Genomic DNA, 24,610 nt, shown 5'->3' with positions numbered 1-24,610 from the left:
TCCGCCGGCGCGCCCTTCTTAGGTACCAGGGGGCAAGCGTTAATAAAATGTCCTCCTTTGCCACAAAAAAAACAGAGCCCCTGCCTTCTGTGCCAAGGACGTTTAGGCTTGTTACTCGGTGACTGTGCTATACCAGCGATCTGCATGGGTTCCACGGATTCACCAGCGGCAACCTCACCGACCACTCCCCCACCTCCCGGAGGCAACGAAACCAGCGCCCCCTGACGGAGACGTCGGCCTATGCGTACTACAAGTGCCATCGCAGCCTCCAGAGAGGCGGGAGTCTCGTACATTAGGAGAGTCTGTTTAACCCTTCCAGAAACCCCATGCAAAAATTGACTTCTAAGCGCAGGGTCATTCCACTGCGTGTCCACCGCCCAGCGCCGGAATTCCGTGCAGTAATCCTCAGCTGGTCGATCACCCTGTAGCAGTGAGCGTATCTTAGACTCTGCTAAGTTTAATCTATCCGGATCGTCATAGATCAAACCCAGAGCAGAGAAAAAAAAATCTACAGATTCAAATGCCGGTGAGTCTGAAGGGAGTGAAAAGGCCCAGGCCTGTGGGTCACCAGTCAGCAAAGAAATCACCAAGCCCACGCGTTGAGCCTCATTACCTGAGGAATGTGGACGCATACGGAAATACAATTTGCATGATTCACGAAACACCGTGAACTTACCACGATCACCAGCAAATCGTTCAGGAAGGGGAAACTTGGGCTCAGCTGCCCTGGCTGCAGCCTCAGCAGGTACTGCAGGAGCTGACAGACCTTGTTGCTGGACCGCCCCCCTGAGTTCAGTGACCTGTATGGACAGAGCCTCCAGCTGCTTGGTTAGGGAAAGTATAGGATCCATAGTAAGTAACCCCTATATTCCCTACCTTTTTTTTTTTTCTCTCACTTTATTATTTGGGCCGACTATAATGTCATGGTATGCCTAGGTTACTTTAGGCAAAAACCCCGGGACCCCTGCGATGTCCCTCAGACTAGGGGAACCCTGTCTGTCCCTCTACCCAGGGTTTACACTGAAGGTGTGCCTGCCTGAGCCTCCACCCTGTCCCTGTCTCCTGTCCAGCCCTAAGCTGAACCCACCTCCCTCCACCCAGTGAGGGGACCAGACACCAGACCCCACAAATACGTATGGACAGGGGTAAAAGAAACACCACACAGTTAATACACAAGGGAATACAATAATGTGCAAGGGCAACCAAATATATGTATAACAGATTGGAGAAAGAACCACTGAGGGATATACTGCACCAGATATCAGACGCTCCAACACCACCACTGCTGACCGGTATTGCTAGCACTAGGCTAAAGCTATAGTCGGCGACGCCCATAGTCAGGACGAACTATTTAAAGACCAAGGGCGTGGCCCAGCCCTCAGCCAGCATGACAACCTGGTTAACCCTATCCCGACTGGAACAGAATACCCAACAGGGTATTACCGCTGTCTGCCGGACACCCTGGTGTGAACAGTGTCCGACATGACAGTTAAAGGGGAAGGCTCACAGTTAAAGGGCTGTTCCCATCTCATAAATGGATAACATTGAGCTCATGACCTGTGAGGACCGATCCGGACAATGCAGGACCACAATATGGATATTGACCCATGAGTGCGGGGGGGGGGGGGGCGACAGGGGTACGAGATCAGATTTCCTACATACCCAGCTCACCGCCATGTAGTAAGGCTGTAATCTTCACGGAAACCCCCTCACTGTTAGCCAAGATCTCTGCTTCCTGACATTGCTACAATGTATCAGCGTGTTAGATACATCAGCAGTAGGGATGAGCGAATGTGCTCGGTGCTCGGTTATCACGGTGCTCGGGTGTGATCGTTACTCGGCAAGTAACGGGCGTTGCTCGATGTAAAACTCGTATCCTCGCCCCATATCATTGGTTCCTGTTACGCAGCCACTAAGAATGCAGAGATTGCTTGTGTAAAGGGGTTGGCTTAATAGTGTTCATTGCTGTATTTATGCCTTTTGCTTACTGGTATTGCTACATGTTCTATGTACTACCTAATGCGTGATATGGTACTGCTACATCTTCTGGGTATTACCATTGCTGTGTTTTCATGTTCTGCATTGTATATAGTGTGATAACGTTCACTATGTTTTGTGTACAGTTTAGGGAAAGCGTAGTACTCTTGGGTGGACACTAGAGGGGGGCACCCTAGTATGTAGGATAGTTAGTAGGTAGTATAGAGTTAGGTGTAGGAGGGGCTGCCGAGAGATAAGGTTAGAGCAGAAGGAAAGTTAGTCAGACGGGGCCAGGGTGCCCTAAGTGTCCACATGGGCTACAGGCCCAAGATGGCTCGGCAGCCATGCAACGTTAAAGGGAATCTGTCACCTCATTTTTGGCCTATGAGCTGCGGCCACCGCCATCAGGGGCTTATCTACAGCATTCTGTAATGCTGTAGATAAGCCCCTGATGTAACCTGAAAGATAAGAAAAACGAGTTAGATTATACTCACCAGGGGGCTCGGTCCGGTGAGTGTCGCGGTCTGGTCCGGCGCCTCCCATCTTCTAGTGATGACGTCCTCCTCCTTACTTCTGCTGCAGCTCCTGTGCAGGTGTACTATATCTGCCCTATTGAGGGTAGAGTGAAGTACTGCAGCGCGCAGACGCTGGGAAAGGTCAGAGAGGTCCGGCGTCTGCACACTGCAGTACTTTTCTCTGCCCTCAACAGACCCGCGGGTGACTATAATTTAACTTGTTTTTCTTATCTTCCAGGTTACATCGGGGGCTTATCTACAGAATTACAGAATGCTGTAGATAAGCCCCTGATGGCGTTGGCGTAGCCACAGCTTATAGTCCAAAAATGAGGTGACAGATTCCCTTTAAGTAGCTGCAGCCCACGTTATCGATGGCCACTTGGCATCATTGCAATGGGCCAATACAGAAGGAAAATGTGCAAATCATAGCCTGGGCAGACGCCTTTAGGGCGGGAGTCGGTTGGAGTGAGGAACTGAAGGAAGTTGGAGCTTCAAAGGAAATGGTACAGATGGGTCGGATGCTTTACCACAGGCATTTCGAGTCTTGGGCGAAACAGGCAGAATGAATTTTCATCATGGCGAGGTTAGGCCAGGAAGAATCTGGGGAGCAGTCTAAGATGATCTGGTTCGGACGTATGCTGCACAGAAGCATCAGCGAAATAGGGACAGCTGAGGAAACAAGTGAAGTTGAATGTGAATTCAATGATGTAGCAACTGTGGATATGTGTGAAGTTCTAGGTAAAGAAAATGTTCAAGTTATGCAGGACTGTGTCTCCATTACTGGGGGTCGCCTGGAAGAAGGGCCATTGCCGCTTGGGAAGTGCCCAGGGGGACCTAAAACTGGAGACGCAGGTACGCTGAGAAGTGGAATACAGTTTTCTGTGAGGGAAGTTCGGGACACAGATGCTTCAGTGTCACTGGCCTTGACTACAGTCCTGGCCTCCCCTTACAATTGCACGTCACTGTAATGCAGTAGCTATCTTGGTTGTGGCATTACTGTGATTGGCTGGCCGTGTAACATCACAGGGGTTATAAAAGAACAGGCGGCACTCGGCTCGGCACACTGACACCAATGCACAGCTCTGACACTTGGTAGTGGAGGGACAGAGTGCTTGTGCAGGCTGGTGTGTGCACAGTATAATGAATCAGAGGCCTTTAGTGTTGATGCTGGAGTTGGAGCTGAGCCATCATACAAACAGCCCTTCTAGGGGTTAATCGTTCACTTTGCTGTCTGTATCAGACACATTCTGTATTTAGCGGCAGGGAGAGTGACAGAATCCAGCCTCTAGACAGTGTTAAGGTTTGCAGTCCATTGCTAAATATATATCTGTTGCATGTGACCACATTTTCTTTGCGGGGGGTGTGAAAAGATTGACTACATTTTCATGTATATACTCTATATACTATATACTCTACTACATACTCCAGGTATATACTCTATACTTATCCATACAGTATTACGTGCTTTGTGTTAAATTTCGGTGGTTCAAACATTTTTTATGGATACAATTAGTCATCCATACAGTTTAACATGGTTATTGTTACATTATGGTGGTATATAACACTCCAAAAAAACTTTTTTTATAGATTCAATTAGTCATCCATACACTTCAACACGGTTCTTATTACAGTACGGTGGTATATGAAACTAAAAAAGCCTTCAAAAATGTTTATAGATTCAATTATTAATTATTCATCCATACAGTTTAAAGCGGTTATTGTTGCATTACAGTGGTATATAAAACTCAAAAAAAATTCTAACTTTTTTTATGGATTGTTATTTATCCAAACAGTATTACGTGCTTTGTGTTAAATTTTGGTGGTATATAACAAAAAAGTTCCAAAATACTTAATGGATTCAATTAGTCATCCATACAGTTTAACTCGGTTCTTTTTACATTACGGTGTGTAGTGCAGCGGGTTAGGATCAGTTGGACAGTGTCCACAGGAAAAGTTCACAGCAATCGTGTATAATGTCCACACTCACACAGTGTACCGCACACGGTATCCTCCGGATCGCAGCCGGGAAACAAAACAATCCGTGGGAGTTAGGTTGCCGAGGGCTATTGCACCACGCAATCACGCTGCGGGGTGCCAGGAGTTTGCTCTGCTGGCTGTGTTAACTCACATAGGCTGAGCTTCTGCAGAGCCATCTGCTCCGCAAATTGCAAACTCCAAACTGACACACCCAAACCCTTGCTGCACGTACTGAAACTACACGCTGCACATGCTGGCAAGGTTTTGTGAGCAGCAGAGCCCAGTTGTGGAATACTGGCTTCAACACACTCATATTTATTCTGGTCAGTCTCTGCACATAACAACTAAAGAGTGGGCATGGAAGTCTGACATTTGTGCAGTTCTCCAAGACTTTGAAGACTCCACAAAAATCGTGAGCGGCGATGACGCCATCATCACCGCAAAGATTGCGCTTCTGTGCCTACTTACACAGTCGTTGCTCACAATTAAACATAAAGCTTTGCATGCGCACGAGGTGGAGAAGGAGGAAAAGACAGGCAGATACTACCTAGTCCAGGACGAAAAGGCTGAGGAGGAGGAGGAAGAGGAGCTAGCTGATAGCACAACATAGGCTAGAACCCACACAAACTTTGCCGCATCTCTCCTATGTGGATGGGCTGAGGAGGAAGATATGGAGGAGGAGATGGAGGGTAATCATCACGGTGGAGACAGGGAAGTGTTGACTGTAGGGATCTTGAAACATATGTTGGACCTTATGTACCACTGCCCTTCCCGTGACCCTTGCGTTACATTTCTCCTGGCCAAAAAAGAGTAATGGTTGTTCACTCTGCTAGACCCACATTACAAGGAGAACCTTGCATCTCTTCCTCCTGAGGCAGAGGGGTCTACTAAATTGGTGCTGTAGCAGAAAGGCCATTGTGGAAAATATGATGGAAAAATTCACATCAGGCAATGCTAGCGGCACGGGGCAATCTTCCTTGCCCTACCAAGAGGAGAGGCGAGGAAGACACACAACTGAGATAGGGGTACACTGTCAAAGGCCTGGACCAATTTGATGCAAACATCCCAGTGTCCAGGCCATGATGACTGGGTATTTTTGACGAGGGAAAAGTTTTTAAAGATGGTCAAGCAATACCTGGCTGACAAAATCAGCGTACTAATTCCTCTGCAACCTTCAGCTATTGGGTCTCAAAGCTGGACACCTGGCATGAGCTGTCCCCTCTATGCCTTGGAGTTGTTGTGCAGCCCTGCTGCTACTGTCTTGACTGAGTTTTTAGTGCCGCTGGGGGGTCAAAACATACAGACGCTCGCACCTGTCAACAGAAAGTGATGACAGACTCAAATGAACAAAGCCTAGATTAGCCCCCACTTTTCCACATCACCAGACGACAGCAGTACATAAAGTGTTTTCAATATTCAATATTTGATTGAGGTCCACCAGCTGTTGCCTTCAAGGATCCATGGATGACTGGATGACCCTACTTATATTTTGTCCTGACTTTGCACTTTGTGTAAAGTCTTTATGAGTGTAGGAGGACATCAACTACACTTTCAAAATATTTTAATAAGGTTCTCTAGTTGTTGCCTTTGAGGGTCCTGAGCAAACGGCAGGAGGCCCACTCACAGTGTTAGCATCGGGCCCCCATAATGCGCCGGTGTCCCCGATCGTCAGTGGGCCTCCCCACCTGCTCAGGGCCCCTGCATTTCCCCAGGTGCGCCGGGTGCTGAAGCCGGCTCTGACCACAACTACACTTTGTACACAATTTGTGAATGAGGTACTACAGTTTGTGCTTTCAAGGGTGTGTGGATGACCCTGCTTATAATATTTGGCAGGCTTTGCATGGTTTTTATGACTCTAGGAGTATCGCCACAAGACAATTTGAGCAAAATGTGAATGAGGCCCTCCTTTATGTGTAATACAAGGTGTATCGGAGTCCCTCTTCCATCACATCTTTGGCAGTTCTTCCTTCAGCGTGGTCACCTCCATTGGTCTCAGCTGGCCGGTCTCTCTTTTAATACAGGAAGTAACTCAGGATCAGTGATATATTACATCTGACATGGCAGCTGAGATCTTTAATGTTATAGTCACAATTCTGTTTCCAGTTTTACAACCATCACACATACACTGCTTTCCTCCCTTGTCTGATACATTTTGTCTCTCTTTTACATCCATTTTTAGGAACTGAAGCCGGTGGATTGATTATACTTTTTTCTCTTGACACATAACAATGAATCAATTAAAACTGTTGTAAAACAGAAGTCTCCCATTTGTTACAGGTCTCCAAAGACATCATTGTGTGAGTCTGAACTGCAGAAAAGCTTGAGAATAGCCGCGCTGTGTGAACAGTTCCATCGTCCCTTCAATGCCCAGTGACGGATTCTCCCTTCATGGTGCTGGATGAGGTGTATGGAGCGATTATAGGAATTGTCATTTTGCGACAATCATGCAGTTTAAACAGAGCGGCAATCAGAGCACATCTGAATCCGGTCTGTACGAGCAGGCTATAGACTGAGCACTGACCCGCGGCCATGCTGTGCTTAGCAGTCATTAAATACCAGAGACCGTGTAGTGGAAACGATCCGTTACATGGCCGTCATCTGTCTGTCAGATGCAGCGATGGGCGTTAGCTCCTCTCACTGCTGCGTCCTACATTCCTACATGCCAATCACTGACTCCGGTCCTCTATGGGGCTAAAAAAGTGAACAGTAAAAAAAAAAAAAATAAAATAAATAAAATTGTATTAACCCCTTAGTGACCAGGCAATTTTTTTTTTTTAAATCTGACCAGTGTCACTTTATGTGGTAATAACTCTGGAATGCTTCAACAAATCACAAATATATACATCTTTCCTGTATCAACAAATTCCAGTGATTTTAAGATTGTTTTTTTCGGAACACATGGTACTTTATGATAATAGTACATTTGTGTTGGTATTTTCTGCATTTATTTATAAAAATATCAGAAATTTTACAAATGTAAAAAAATTTCAATTTTCAAACTTTTAATGATTATTTCTTTATTCCAGATAATCAGACCTCGCAAAATCATTAATAAATAACATTTCCCTTGTGTCGGCTTTACATCCGCACCATTTGTGAAATGTTGTTTTGCGTTGTTAGCATTTTAGAAGGATTAAAATTGTAGCAGTAATTTTTCATTTTTTCGAGGAAATTTACAAAACTTATTTTTAGGGACCTATTGTTTTGAGTGACTTTGGGGGACCTGTATATTGGAAAACCCCAAAAGTGATACCATTTTAAAAACAGTGCCTCTCAATGTATTCAAAATTGCTTTCAGGTATTTTATTAACCCTTCACGTGCTTTTCAGGAATTAATGTAAAATGGCATGACAGGAATGAAATAATGCATTTTTACAATCAAAATGTTGATAATGTGAGGGGTGCCAGGGCCATAGTCGTGGCCCGCAATGATAGCTCCTGGAGTGCACCAAGGCCACCCGCCACATATATATAATGTCCTCTTTGCAGGTTACCTTCTGTAATGCCTTCTGCACCATCAGGATCCCCTCTGTTCTGATGTGGGTTCACTCCTATTGGTTTCACATAAAGAGAGACAGAGTCCAGTTTCAACTTGTAACAACCAACTTTACTTAAATCCATTCATAGTACGTCCAGCTAAGTTACAGCAACATCGCAAGGAACATCACAGTACAAATCCTTGTCTCTTTCTGTGCCGTTCCCTACTCCTTCTAGAATACTCCCGGGTCATAATGACTCTTCCGGTACCGCAGCGTTCCTTCTGTCCAGCTTTACTACCTTCAGGAGGTCCCCTGTCTGTTTTGCCCCAGACATGAGGGCAACTGCCCACATAGTCAGCTGCCACATCTTGCTGCTGCCCTGCATTCCACTGCTGCTATGTTCTTTGGTTCCCAAGCCCTGGATGACTGGGCTCCTAGCTTGAATCGTTATGGGGCCCACTGTGTTGCCCAGACTCTAAGGCCCTACAGGACTTAGAGTCTTCAAAGGTCGTAATTGCCAGATATATGCGTCGCCTCAATTGTGGCCGGCTGAATATCGCACGCGGGATCTCGTTTTTGTGATATGGAAATGTACATTACTTTTGAGAATTTCTCTCATCTGCATCCCTCATTGTTGCTTACATGTTATTTCCCTTGTCTTCTTTCTGAATAATATGCCTGGGGAAGAAAAGAACAAGGAAAAGTAGGAAAGGAAGTAGAAAAACTGAGTATGCAATGTATCCAGGAATGGGGTAGGCAGCGCTACAGCGTGCACTAGACCACCAAAAAGATGGGCAAGGTACTAAAGTGTCCATATGGCAAGGGTACCAAGCGTGTACCTCAGGGGCGCTTCCCCCCAAGGAAGCCAACGTGAATCGCGCGTCTAGGTTTTTGGTGATGCGCACAGGCATATCTGCACTTTATGGCTAAAAACTAATCTGTTTTTTGCATGATTGTTCATTGACAGGTGCTCCCTCAATAGATTGGGTTCAGACAGATTTCTAGCTATTCCTGAATGTAGCGCCCCCAGGAGTATGGTCGCCACAATGGCATCGCCTTCCTCCAGGGAGGGTGATGTCATGCTTGGAGGCAATGAAGGGTCTCTCTGACAGTTAATCATTTACATGCAACACAGTTCCCACTCCGGGCCAGCAGAGGGAGCTTTGAACCAGAATTGGGGGAGGAGTGCTCTCTGAGGGCCAGGAGGGAAAAGAGTTAGTGTGAGGAGGGCAACTTGTGTAGACGTGATAGCTCCCTCTCAATGAGAGTGCATGATCTGGAGCCTGGTCTCCACGGTTGTATGGATACTGAAGGTCCTGCAACAGAAACCAGAGGAATAGGAAGCTGTAAATGCTCTATTCCCACCTAAGACTCGGAGGCACAACAGTGACTGGTGAGCCAAGAGAGATAGAGGGCTACAGCTGTATGCCATATGAGGTAGTTCTAAGAGAAGATAAGAAGGAGGAACTTCAGTGTAACACTGCACTGCATGTACCTCAAGCCAGTGCTAGGAAGGAGACTACACAACCCATCTGATAGAGAGATCCCTGAGTTGCTTCCAGGCTAGCCTGCTCCTGTGCCATCTGTAATCAAGACCCTGGACTGCGTTTGCCAAGTAAAGGTAAAGAAACTGCACCCTGTTGTGTCCTTGCCTCCTTCCTGCAACATCCTCAGCACTGCTACATCTCTGTGCCAAACACTGCACCCTCTTCCTAAACATTCCGCTACAATGCCCTGGGACCAACAGCCCTGCCTGTGGAGGGCTACACCATCATTGCTGCACCACACCATCAGTCCCAGAGGATCTGTCTGCAGCGTCGGCTTAACACCTCCCTTGCTGAACACCACAGGTGGCATCACGAATCACATAAACTTTATTCCCAATTCAACCCCTTTTACATGGGCGCCCAGGGCCACGGACCAGGTCACCGCTGCTGTGACAATCCCCTCTGAGAGACCAGCCCGGTACCGAGTACCCCACAGCCCTGGGAGGGCGACCCATTTTGGCGTCACAAACAGGATTACGGAGCCCGGTATCCCCAGGTCCTGTGTGCCAGAGACTGTTGTGTGCTATAGACTGTGCGAAATTGGCGCCATTGCCGCCATTATCCCGCTGATTGGCGCACACGGGAAGAAAAAGGGGCAGGCCTTCATGGGCGGAGCCTGCCGAAGAGCGCGAAGAAGTGAAGTGCCGCGCGGGAAGAAAGGACAGCGCGCGAGAAGGGGAGGAGCTGAGGCCTACAGCCGGTAAGCCACTCAACTCTGGGGCCTGGCAACCGTTAACTAGGGGGAAAGGAGAATGTCTCAGGCAAGCGCCCCGCCAGCCCCTCAGCGCCGCAAGATGCAGTGCCCAACGCGGCTGCGGCTGTGGCTCCGGTAGCACCCACCGCAGTGGTCCCCATAATGCCACTGTCCATGACCTACATACCGTGAGCGGCCTGGTTATCGCAGTACTCGGGTGAGTCCCATACCCTGAGTGAATTTAAAGAGAGACTGTGCAGTTTGTTTGTGGTGTATCCGCTATCTGAAAGCCAGAAGGTGAACATCCTTATTGGGCAGGTAACAGGTGCAGCACAGAGAGAAGTAAAAGCCTGGCAGGACACTGACAAAGAAACTGTTAAAAAGATTTTGGCCAAGCTAAAAAGCACCTTTGACACCCGCACTGCAACTGAAATCAAGATGAGGTTCTTTGGATGTAAATAAAAAGTGCAGGACAGTATAAGGGACTATGCTTTTAACCTGCAGGAGGCGCTGCGAGCCGTCAAGCAAATTGATCCTCACAGTGTGAAAGAGGAAGACAAACTGTTAAAAGAGCAGTTCATTGAAGGACTCCTATCCAGTACCCACAGAGCGCAGCTGCGCATCATAACCCTACAAAACCCTGACCTGGACTTTGCTGATTTCAAGGACAGGGCTATTCGGGTACTGCAGGAACCAACTGTCAGCCGTCCAGCGCCCCCTAGGCGCCCAGCGATCACCTACCACCAGGAAGCATCATCTTTCCCTTCCATCCCTGTGGAGGCTGATGCAGAGACTCTGGATAAAGACCCCACTGAGGATCTGCGTCTTCCAAGTCCAGGAGTTGACCAAAGGTATGGCTGCACTTACTAAAACCGTGCAGTCCCTGCAGGTGTCCTCCAAGGAGAAGATCCAGGTTGCTTCCAGTCCGGAGGATGTCCCATGGCTCTGGAAGAGGAGAACCCAAAAGGGAGGAACAACGATCGCTATGACCAGGACGGACGTCCCATCTGTCGTCACTGCCGCAAGGCAGGTCATCTTGCAAGATTCTGTCCTTTAAACGAGCAACCCCTGGGGCAGAGGGCCAACCCCCAGGAGTAGGACCATAAGGACCAAGGAACTGGCAAGCCAAGTATGTTGGAGGGAGACAGATCCTTCCTGTGGTGATTGACGGCATCCCCATGAACGCTTTGCTGGACACTGGCTCCCAGGTGACCACTATGCCCTATATCCTCTACAAGCGGTATTGGGCTGACTCTGAACTTACCCGTGGCTCAAGTGATGAACTAACAGTAGTTGCCAGTAATGGTCAGTCTTTACCACAAGTGGGATGTAAAGAAATTACTGTTAAAGTGGGTCGGGTAGAGCTGAAATCTCAAGGTCTGATAGTTGTGGATATTGATCGACGAGGATGTAATCCCATGATGACTCTTGACACAAATGTAATTGAAAATTGTCTTTCCGAGGTTATTGTCTTGTTGCAACAGGTGGCTGAGACTGCTGGTTCCAGTGAACAACGAGTCCTGCAGAATGAGATCAAGGCCCTGATGCAAAGACAACAGGTAGAGCGGAGAAATTGGCAGCGTCAGAGTGAGTGATGCTTTTCCCATTGCAATACTCCCCAGATGTGAAATGTTGATTTGGTGTCGGGCAGCTATAGGTCTCAGAGGAAAGGATTACCAGGCATTGGTAGAGCCAGTGTACTCTGATAGCAGGCCCACTGTCCTGACAGCCAGAGGGGTGGTTGATGTATGAAAGGGGAGAGTACCTGTACGCCTTTTGAATTGTGGGGAGGAGGAGGCCACAATACCTCGGTACGCCACAGTTGCTAGGCTGCTCACTGTCAGTAACAATGCAATGCAGGCAGCAGAGCCCTTGGTCTCATCCGACCAGGTGGAGGACAATGGTTCTGTAAAGCAGCTGGAGGAGTGGTGTCAGCAACTGCAGGTGGGGACTGACTCTACACCTTTGTACCAGAAAAATGGGGTTTGCAGAGTGACCCAGGAGTATGAGCGGGTATTCAGCAAACACCCCCTAGATTTTGGGAAGGCAAAAGGGGTTCATCACCATATCCCCACTGGAGACCATCCACCCATTAAAGAAAGGTACCGGCCTATACCCCCAACGCAATACCAATGTGCTAAAGGTATGTTGAGAGAGATGAAGGAGGCAGGGGTCATCAGAGACAGTTGTAGCCCCTGGGCAGCTCCAATAGTTTTTGTAAAGAAAAAGGATGGTACCATAAGAATGTGTGTTGATTAGAGTTGAGCGATACCGTCCGATACTTCAAAGTATCGTATCGGATGGTATCGGCCGATCTTTAAAAAAAGTATCGGTATCGCCGATTCCGATACCGGAAGTCCCATTCAAGTCTATGGGACTTCCGGTATCGGAATAAGAAAAACCCTTTCCTGCCCTTGTACAGCCTCTCTGGGGTCTGTACGGGCCTTTCGGGGGGCTGTGCCGGCCTGCCAGGGGGTCTGTGCAGGCTCCGGTGGTCTGTGCCGGCCTGCCGGTGGTCTGTGCAGGCTCCGGGGGGCTGTGCCGGCCTGCCGGGGGGCTGTGCCGGCCTGCCGGGGGGCTGTGCAGGCTCCGGGGGGCTGTGCCGGCCTGCCGGGGGGCTGTGCCGGCCTGCCGGGGGGCTGTGCAGGCTCCGGGGGGCTGTGCCGGCCTGCCGGGGGGCTGTGCCGGCCTGCCGGTGGTCTGTGCAGGCTCCGGGGGTCTGTGCAGGCATCGTCCGATGGGACTACAAGTCCCATCGGGCGATGCCTGCTACCATGACAGTGATTGACACATTAGCCAATGATGGGACAGTAGTAGTCCCATCATCCGGCTAATGTGTTAAATGTAAAAAAAAAAAAAAAAAAAAAAATTACATGCTACATACATACAACATGCATACTACATACATGCTACATTCATACTACATACATGCTACATTCATACTACATAAATACTACATGCAACATACATACTACATATATACTACATGCATGCTACATACATACTGCATGCTACATACATACCACATATATACTACATACATACTACATGCATGCTACATGCTACATACATAACACATATATACTACATGCATGCTACATACATACTACATGCTACATACTACATATATACTACATGCATGCTACATACTACATGCTACATACATACTACATGCATGCTACATACATACTACATACATACTACATATATACTACATGCATGCTACATACATACTACATGCTACATACTACATGCATGCTACATACATACTACATGCTACATACTACATATATACTACATGCATGCTACATACATACTACATACATACTACATATATACTACATGCATGCTACATACTACATGCTACATACATACTACATATATACTACATTCATACTACATACATACTACATACATACTACATACATACTACATACTACATGCATGCTACATACATACCACATACATACTACATGCTACATACATACCACATATATACTACATACATACAATACATTCATACAATACATACATAGACATACAGTACATATAACATAGAGTAACATACTTACCAATACTTGTCACATTGTTCCCCGAAGCCATTGTCTATTCCGGGATAAATATTAACATAACAAACCACAAAAATACTCACCCACGATCCGAAGCAGTCCACGAGTGTGTCCCACGACGATCTTGGGTAGAGAACTGCAGCATCAGATGATGCTGCCGTTCTCTACGGGCTGCAGGAATCCAATGACGGAAGGTAGGTATCCTTCCGCACTGTATTCCTCCGCCACTTAAAAAAAAAAAAGTCCCTAGTCTCACTTTATGCCATTGCTGTGTGGGAAATTCCCACACAGCAATGGCATAAAGTGAGACTAGGGACTTTTTTTTTTTAAGTGGCGGAGGAATACAGTGCGGAAGGATACCTACCTTCCGTCATTGGATTCCTACAGCCCGTAGAGAACGGCAGCATCATCTGATGCTGCCGTTCTCTACCCAAGATCGTCGTGGGACACACTCGTGGACTGCTTCGGATCGTGGGTGAGTATTTTTGTGGTTTGTTATGTTAATATTTATCCCGGAATAGACAATGGCTTCGGGGAACAATGTGACAAGTATTGGTAAGTATGTTACTCTATGTTATATGTACTGTATGTCTATGTATGTATTGTATGAATGTATTGTATGTATGTAGTATATATGTGGTATGTATGTAGCATGTAGTATGTATGTGGTATGTATGTAGCATGCATGTAGTATGTATGTAGTATGTATGTAGTATGTATGTAGTATATATGTAGTATGTAGTATGAATGTAGTATGTATGTAGTATGTATGTAGTATGTATGTAGCATGTATGTAGCATGCAGTATGTATGTAGTATATATGTAGTATGTATGTAGTATATATGTAGTATGTATGTAGCATGCATGTAGTATATATGTAGTATGTATGTAGCATGCATGTAGTATGTATGTAGCATGTAGTATATATGTAGCATGCAGCATGTATGTAGTATGTATGTAGTATATATGTAGTATGCATGTAGTATGTATGTAGCATGCAGTATGTATGTAGCATGTATGTAGTATGTATGTAGTATATATGTAGTATGTATGTAGTATGTATGTAGCATGCAGTATGTAGTATGTATGTAGTATGTATGTATGTAGTATGTATGTAGCATGTATGTAGTATGTATGTAGTATATATGTAGTATGTATGTAGTATGTAGTATGTATGTAGTATGTAGTATGTATGTAGCATGTAGTATGTATGTAGCATGTATGTAGTATGTATGTAGTATATATGTAGCATGCATGTAGTATGTATGTAGCATGCATGTAGTATTTTTTTTTTTTTTTTTTAACATTTAACACATTAGCCGGATGATGGGACTACTACTGTCCCATCATTGGCTAATGTGTCAATCACTGTCATGGTAGCAGGCATCGCCCGATGGGACTTGTAGTCCCATCGGACGATGCTTGCACAGACCCCCGGACATCAGCACAGCCCCCCGGCAGGCCGGCACAGCCCCCCGGCAGGCCGGTACAGACCCCCACAGGGTGCACAGACCACCGGCAGGCCGGCACAGCCCCCCGGCAGGCCGGTACAGACCCCGGGCAGTCCACACAGCCCCCCGGCAGGCCGGCACAGCCCCCCGGCAGGCCGGCAGAGACCCCCGGAAGGCCCGAAATGACGGCGCATCATGATGCGCACACACCGCGCATCATGATGACGTCAGGCCGTCAATCAACTGAACTTCCGATTCCGATGCCGAATTCCGATATTGAAAAAATATCGGAAGTCGGTATCGGAATTCCGATACAGCAAGTATCGGCCGATACCCGATACTTGCGGTATCGGAATGCTCAACACTAGTGTTGATTACAGAAAAATTAACAGCATTACACATAAAGATGCCTACCCATTACCCAGAATTGAAGAGTCATTAGCTGCACTTAAAACTGCTAACTACTTTTCCACCTTAGATCTCACTAGTGGGTATTGGCAGGTTCCCGTGGCAGAGGCAGACAAGGAGAAAACAGCATTTACCACCCCAATGGGTCTCTGTGAGTTCAACTATATGCCATTCGGGCTCTGCACTGCCCCAGGAACATTTCAATGGCTGATGGAGAGCTGCCTGGGACACATGAACTTTGAGACAGTCCTGTTGTACCTTGATGATGTCATTGTTTTCTCCAAGACTTATGAAGACCATCTGGAGCACCTGCCTGAGGTGTTTGAAGCATTGTCCAACTTTGGCCTGAAGGTGAAGCCTTCCAAATGCCACCTCCTGAAGCCCAAGGTACAGTACCTCGGTCATGTAGTGAGTGCAGAAGTTGTGGCACCAGATCCTGACAAAGTCACAGTCATCCGGGACTGGCCGAAGCCCAGCAACCTCCATGATGTACACCAATTCCTCGGGTTGGTAGGCTACTACCGAAGGTTCATCAAGGGCTTCACGGAAATAGCCACTCCTATGCAAAATCTCCTGGTGGGGCAGTCCAAGAAAGCCAAATAGAAAAGTTCCATCTTTGAATGGACTGAGGAGTTGGAGAGGTCCTTCACCCGACTGAAGATGGCTCTCACAGGAGATGAAGTTCTGGCCTACCCAGATTATGACAAACCCTTTGTGTTGTATACTGATGCCAGCAACGTGGGACTCGAAGCAGTACTGTCGCAGGTACACAATGGCAAAGAAAGAGTGATCTCCTACGCCAGCAGGAAGCTTCATCCCACTGAAAGGAACCCAGACAACTACAGTTCCTTCAAGCTGGAGTTCCTGGCCATAGTCTGGGCTGTGACTGAAAGGTTCAAGCATTACCTAGCTTCAGCCAAGTTTACCATCTTCACGGACAACAACCCGTTGACTCACTTGGACACTGCAAAACTAGGTGCACTGGTACAGCGATGGATGGCTCGGCTGTCTAACAATGAGTTTACCATCAAGTACCGAGCAGGGCACAAGAATGCCAATGCTGATGCGCTGTCCAGAATGCCTTATTCTTCCAGATACAGGAGAAGACCCTGAGGCTCTTGAAGAAGTAGAGTTGCCTCCCTTCCACCGGCCAATTGCGGCCCAACGTGCCCAAGGAGTGAGAAACAGAAGGTCTGGCTTGAAAGAGGTTACCCTATATCCATTGCCCCATCATGACTGGGCAGAAACTCAGGATAATGACCCCGCAGTCCGCCTGGTGAAGGAGCTACTGTCACAAGCTGACTCACGTCCAGAGTCGAATGCACCTGAAGAAACCCAGCAGTTGTGGAAGGAAAGAGGTTGGCTGTTCATTTATGAAGGAAAGCTGTGTCGGAGGAGTATCAATGCCCGCGCTCATGAGCTGGTCTGGCAGGTAGTAGTCCCAAAGAGAGAGGCATCAATGGTCTTGGAAGCATATCACAATGGAGCTGGACACTTCGGATGGAAGAAGTTGGAAGCATTGCTCCGGGAGAGATTCTACTGGGCTGGTATGAGGAAAGCCATTAAAAAGTGGTGCCGGGAGTGTGGACAATGTAACCTGCACAGAAAGGATCGAAACAGCCAGAGAGCTCCTCTGCAGCCAATAGTGACCAAGCAGCCACTCGAGTTGGTTGCCCTGGACCATGTAAAGTTGGTCCCAAGCCACTCAGGCTACATCTATGCTCTTACCATCATGGACCACTACTTAAGATTCCTGGTAGTTGTGCCTGTCAAAGATCAAACAGCCAGGACAGCAGCCAGAGCCTTTCAACAGCACTTCTGTAGACCACATGGATATCCTGAGCGAGTGCTTACAGATCAAGGTCCCGCTTTTGAGGCGGAAGTGTTCCAGGAATTCTGTAACTTGTATGGTTGTAAGAAGATCCGGACAACCCCATACCATCCACAGACCAATGGCATGTGTGAAAAGATGAACCAGGTGGTGATCGACCTACTGAAGACCTTGCCATTGGAGGAGAGGAATCTGTGGCCAGAAAAGTTGCCAGATCTGGTAGACCTCTACAAACACATTCCTGTGAATTCCACCAACTGCACTCCAGCCTACCTAATGAGAGCGAGGCCTGGTAAGCTACGTATTGATTTGGACATGGGAGTCCTGACACCTGAAGTAACGTCACCAGATGCTGACTGGGACACAGAGAGGCAGCAACAGTACAGAAGAGTACAAGAGTGTGTGGAAAAGAGTCTAGCTTAGGCAAGACAAAAACGAGAGGAACTACAATCAGCACGCCCCTGCTGTTCCCTTGTCACCAGGAGAACAAGTCCTCAAGAGGAAAAGGAGGATGCATAAGTTGGATGACCAATGGGAAGCTGAACCCTATACCATTCTACCCTCAAACTTTGACAATACCAAGGTGTGCCTTATTAGTAAAGATCGAGGAGAAACCTCAGCAGCAGTATCAAGGGATCATTTGAAATTATGCCCTGACCAGTTAAAGGAAAGAATGGAAGAACAAAATAACATCTATCCCATGGAAGAAGCAAAAGTCAGCACTATACTTGGAGAATTCCCTGCAAATTGGACTAAAGTAAATGATGCCACAGTGGTGCCAGTGTTGACATTTCCCCAACTGGTAGTACAAGAAGAAGCGACTCAAGAGAATCCTGAAAATCAGGAAAATCAGGCAGCAGATGCCACACCAGCAGTGGAGCCAGAGAACCCTCGCCCTGCCAGTGGTGAATCTGTTATACCCATGGTGAGTCTAAGAGTGCGCACACAATCTAGTATCCCTGTGTTACGCAGAACCACCAGTAGTGTATCCAGTACATTACACACTACACCAGTAGTTAGCACCAGACAACCAGTGAGGTCCCCAATCACACCAGTGTTACGCAGGTCTACCCGTACTACACAAGGTATACTGCCCATCAGATATCGCATATAAATAAGTTAAAGTAATGTTAACCTGTACATGTACCTATGTAACTGTTTTCAAGTTTGTGCCTACAGGCCTACAGGTAATCTGTAAGAGTTTCCTTTGAATTTTCCAGTTTTATTTCCATGGACATTTTGGCCACTGGACTAGGTGTGGTCATTAACTTTGTACATAGTTCACCATTTGCCCAGGAATAGACCATGGACGTTGATGCATGGACTTATCATCACAGGACTATTTTTGGAGCCTTTGGTTTTTGTAATTTTTCATTTTTCTAAATCTTGTACAATTATATTTGTTAATCGTTTATATGTTATTCATGTTTTCTTTTATCAGCCCGAGTGCTGACTTTCACTAGGGGGGATTGTGGCGCCCCCAGGAGTATGGTCGCCACAATGGCATTGCCTTCGTCCAGGGAGGGTGATGTCATCCTTGGAGGCAATGAAGGGTCTCTCTGACAGTTAATCATTTACATGCAACACAGTTCCCACTCTGGGCCAGCAGAGGGAGCTTTGAACCAGAATTGGGGGAGGAGTGCTCTCTGAGGGCCAGGAGGGAAAAGAGTTAGTTTGTGTGAGGAGGGCAACGTGTGGAGAGAAGCTGGAGGTTGAGCTGAGGATAGAGAGCTCCCTCCCAGTGAGAGCGCATGATCTGGAGCCTGGTCTCCACGGTTGTATGGATACTGAAGGTCCTGCAACAGAAACCAGAGGAATAGGGAGCTGTAAATGCTCTATTCCCACCTAAGACTTGGAGACACAACAGCGACTGGTGAGCCAAGAGAGATAGAGGGCTACAGCTGTCTGCCATACGAGGTAGTTCTAAGAGAAGATAAGGAGGAACTTCAGTGTAACACTGTACTGCATGTACCTCAAGCCAGCGCTAGGAAGGAGACTACACAACCCATCTGATAGAGATCCCTGAGTTGCTTCCAGGCTAGCCTGCTCCTGTGCCATCTGTAATCAAGACCCTGGACTGCGTTTGCCAAGTAAAAGTAAAGAAACTGCACCCTGTTGTGTCCTTGCCTCCTTCCTGCAACATCCTCAGCACTGCTACATCTCTGTGCCAAACACTGCACCCTCTTCCTAAACATTCCGCTACACTGCCCTGGGACCAACAGCCCTGCCTGTGGAGGGCTACACCATCATTGCTGCACCACACCATCTGTCCCAGAGGATCTGTCTGCAGCGTCGCCTTAACACCTCCCTTGCCGAACACCACAGGTGGCGTCACGAATCACTTATAAACTTTATTCCCAATTCAACCCCTTTTACATGGGCGCCCAGGGCCACAGACCGGGTCACCGCTGCTGTGACAATCCCCTCTGAGACACCAGCCCGGTACCGAGTACCCCACAGCCCTGGGAGGGCGACCCATGTACATACCAAACCCATGTGCCCCCCCAAATCTTTGCATCTTGGTGCTGAGCTTCTCTACCATAAGCAAAAAATTTCTCTCCCCAAAAAAATGTTTTCACTTTCGGATACCATACCTGTAATGATCAGCCAGGAGACATAAGAAAATCCCACCACACAAAGACCCGGCCATTGTGAATGTGTGCGGCTCCATGGTGACAGGCGCCATTTACCGGCAGGTGCTGTGGCAGCAGGTCGCAAGAGGTCAGAACCAGCTTGATTTATGGCAATTTGCTGGTGGCAGAGGCGGGTATCCTGTGGGTTACAATGAGACCTCATTTACCTGGCAGAGAGCAATCCAAAGTCACAGCAAGCTGAGAAGCCCGTCTAAACATGAACACCCTCCTTCATACTCAATGGACGAGTGCCCTGTAGGGAAGAAGTCAGAAACAGCCACAGGAGGCAGCAGGGGCTTTAGGAAACCCCTGCATCGCTGTCTAGCTTATGGTGAATGGCACTAATTGTAACAAAGGCCCTAACTACATGGATATGTGAAGGAGTGCCCTCTACACCCCTCCAGGTGGGCACCATCAGATACTAGCAGTTGAGAACCCAACCTGCAGGCTCATTGGGAAAGTCAGAGACCCTCACTCTGCTCGTCGTCCCTCGGTGGCTGCCATACACATCTCGGTAGTGGGTGCACTGACACTGTAGGCAGAAGGAAGCCACAACCATCATCCAGAGGTCCCTGACGTGAGTGTAATGGAGGAGCCAATAATCTCACACATCACCAAAGCAAGTTAGCCAATGTCCTCCACAACCACCATCATCTTAGTCCTCCAGGGCAGGTGCATTGTTTTACCTACTGCAAATGTTTATGAAAAACCTTCATTGTGCCCCCTTCTAGACGCCCAACCCTCACTTTGACCCATTCTGCCCAGCATATGCAGTGATTCTAGGTCAATGGTTTAGGTAATTGTAACGGGGTCTTCCAATCTCGGGTACCTCTTTCAGTACCACCCCGTGTTTCCGGAGGTCCACTCTGCGTTGGCTGGAGTCTGAATGAATGACGCTGGCTGGAATTCCTTGGTTACATGGGCGCATATAAAAGATCACTGCTTCTCCACATATTTCCAGTCTGACAACACTTTATTCACAGGACACAGAATATATCACACAGATACAGAGGGCCGGCCAATAGGAAAGCGGCAGGCCAGACATACATTACAATAGCCGCAGGTGGCCGGAGCCTGCCGATATTTACTGTGGGAATTACAAAGGTGGGGGGAGGGCAGACAAAAGGAGAATATCGTGTCCCCTCTGCCCAGGGGCGCAGCCTGTGAACTGATGCATTAGGGACATGCATCTCACATAGAACCTATTACACATACATATAACTGCACAACATATTCTGGGTGCTGAGTGGTTCCATAACACGTAACAGTAATATTACTCTACCGGCCAGGGGTGGAAGACTGATGTGACCCTAGTATACCACCACCACCAGATTCCCATGAATAAATAAAACGCCACACAAATAACCTCAAAACGCTTTTCTGTTAATGGATGGAGGTCGGTCACAGGATAAAGGGTCTATAAAGGTTTAGGGCATCTTCTGGCCTGATATAACACTTTGTACAAAGCATCTGCAGACTCCTGGCGATCATCAGTCCTTACAGGAAGAACATAAGACTACAAAGCTGCTGACACTTACCGACAAGGACACTAGGACTAACCGTCAAGAGCAGCGTCCAGCAGTGACGAGGAGGGTGGCGGGGTGTATGGTGCAGGCGTAATGTGTGGGCCAGCACATAAGGGCCCGGCAGTGATGAATGGGGGCTCCGGAGCTTGCAATGGGGCCCCAGCATTTCTAGGTTTCCAGCCTTCTGAAACATTGTGCAACATCAGGCCGGACCTGGATAGATCAGATGAATGTGAACATAAGACTGGCTGGGTCCTAATGGGCGTCTAATGAATGCGAAGTTTATGTCTGCGGTGGTCCTGCGGTGATAGCGCTGATAAATCTGCAGGAGTTAGGCGAAAATGTGCAGTATTTGTGTAAGGGAGGCTGAGATATCGCAAAGATAAGCGAGTTATTAATCGGCCCCTGGAATTCTCTCCCACATCCCACAGCGGAGAGTGGAAGGCCTGATGTAGGCTGATGGGCCCCGCGCTCTCATTCTGGGGGATAATCCTCTCATTTACCACGTGGCTGTCTCTATTCCAGAGAGTCACGCTCTCCAAGCTCAGGAATGTTAGACATTCCCAAGACATTGAAGTCTCCATACCAGGACCATCTCCAAGCGAGTCAGTGGTCACACAGCTGGGAATTAGACTGCTGGCACCAATAGGCAAGTGTCATCAATATGGACGGTAGCAATGGTCCCGTCACTGGACCATCACCATCCAGACCACCTGCCCAGGAACAGCCTGGTGTCACCTAGAGCCAGAAGATTGAGGGCTATAAGGGGCTTCTTTGTAAACCTGTAGTCAGAGGATGGTGATCAGCCATCATTCATCACATGCCGCACCTCCTGTATAGGGCGATATAATCGGACATTAGGGTGCATCACTTATTGCTGAGGGGGCGTCACAGTATTCTCACAAGTTTAAGGCTGGAGACACTATTAATTTTAAGGGAAAATCCACTGAAAACTTTTCCAGTTGCAGTTGCTCACAGGGAGCTGCAATACACAGTAGTCCATTATTCATATATTGAAGATCCCCCCCGCAGATGAGGATCCCCCCGCAGATGAGGATACCCCAGCAGATGAGTATCCTCCTTTAGACGAGGTTACCCCAGCAGATGATGATCCCCCGCAGATGATGATCCCCCGCAGATGAGGAACCCCTCGCAGATGAGGATCCCCCAGCAGATGAGGATCACCCTGCAGATGAGGATCCCCCTCAGATGAGGATCCACCAGCAGATGAGGATCCCCCACAGATGAGGATCACCCTGCAGATGAGGATCACCCGCAGATGAGGCTTTCCCAGCAGATGAGGATCACCCCCATAGATGAGGATCCCCCCACAGATGAGGATCCCCCGCAGATGAGGATCCCTCCGCAAATGAAGAGCCCCCCAGCAGATGAGGGTCCCCCGGCAGATGAGGATCCCCCGCAGATGAGGATCCCTCCGCAAATGAGGATCCCCCGCAGATGAGGATCCCCCAGCAGATGAGGATCACCCTGCAGATGAGGATCCCCCACAGATGAGGCTTTCCCAGCAGATGAGGATCACCCCCGTAGATGAGGATCCCCCCCCACAGATGAGGATCCCCCGCAGATGAGGATCCCTCCGCAAATGAAGAGCCCCCCAGCAGATGAGGATCCCCCGCAGATGAGGATCCCTCCGCAAATGAGGATCCCCCGCAGATGAGGATCCCTTGCAGATGAGGATCTCCCCCAGATGAGGATCCCCCAGCAGAGAGCTGAATCGGTGCCGCAGAGCACAATCACTTCAGGAGGATCTGACCATCAGCTGCAACGAACGACCGCTACATGGCATCCGGAGCTGAACTGCACACACAGGGTACACCCAGCCGTCGCGGGAGCTGCAGACAGTCGTCCCTTCCCCCACTGATCTGACATTGACAACTAATCCTAAGGGTACTGTCACACTTAGCGATGTACCAGCGATAGCGACCAGCGATATGACGCGGTCAGGATCGCTGGTGCATCGCTAAGTGGTCGCTAGTGAGCTGTCACACAGGCAGATCTCACCAGCGACATCGCAGGGGACGGGGATCGCTACTTACCTGTCAGAGGAGGCGATCCTGACGTCCTCCCGCCCGGCTCCACGCGTCGCTCGTCGTCACAGCAGGAAGCCCAGCAGGACCCTGGGAGCGCGGACATAACATCTACCATTATCCCGGCGAGTCAGCGGAAGGGTGAGACCCTGTAACGTGCCCCATCTTGGGGTGATTGCTGGGATTGTTCTGTTTGCTGTTGGGTGTTGTGGTTCAATAAAGTATTGCCGCACTGTGTTACCCTAACCCTGTATTGTCTGAGTAGTGTTCTGCCCACCCTGGTCCATGTAGTCTTGCTAAAGGCACCCGGGCCAGCGGACGAGAGCACCCACTGACCCCGTTTCTCCACAGATGGCGATTCTTTACTGTATGAGCAATGAGGCTGGGGATTCTTTACATTGCAAACGGAGATTATGGATTTGTTGCTGTATGAGCATTGAGATTCTGGATGGGTCCTTTACTGTAAGAGCAGTGAGACTATGGAGCTCTCTGCCACATGATGTTATAATGGCAGATTCACTTCCCAAGTTCACGGAGGTCTGCATGCTTTTCTTTAAAGACTGAACTCCTGGTGTTTCCTCCCGCTACTAATGCACCTACAGTGGGGCAAAAAAGTATTTAGTCAGTCAGCAATAGTGCAAGTTCCACCACTTAAAAAGATGAGAGGCGTCTGTAATTTACATCATAGGTAGACCTCAACTATGGGAGACAAACTGAGAAAAAAAAATCCAGAAAATCACATTGTCTGTTTTTTTTTTCATTTTATTTGCATATTATGGTGGAAAATAAGTATTTGGTCAGAAACAAAATTTCATCTCAATACTTTGTGATATATCCTTTGTTGGCAATGACAGAGGTCAAACGTTTTCTGTAAGTCTTCACAAGGTTGCCACACACTGTTGTTGGTATGTTGGCCCATTCCTCCATGCAGATCTCCTCTAGAGCAGTGATGTTT

The sequence above is a fragment of the Dendrobates tinctorius genome, unplaced genomic scaffold (assembly GCF_039654945.1).
Source record: "Dendrobates tinctorius isolate UK_male_01 unplaced genomic scaffold, ASM3965494v1 ptg000232l, whole genome shotgun sequence".
Taxonomy (NCBI): Eukaryota; Metazoa; Chordata; class Amphibia; order Anura; family Dendrobatidae; genus Dendrobates; species Dendrobates tinctorius.
Note: the sequence above shows the minus strand (reverse complement) of the source record.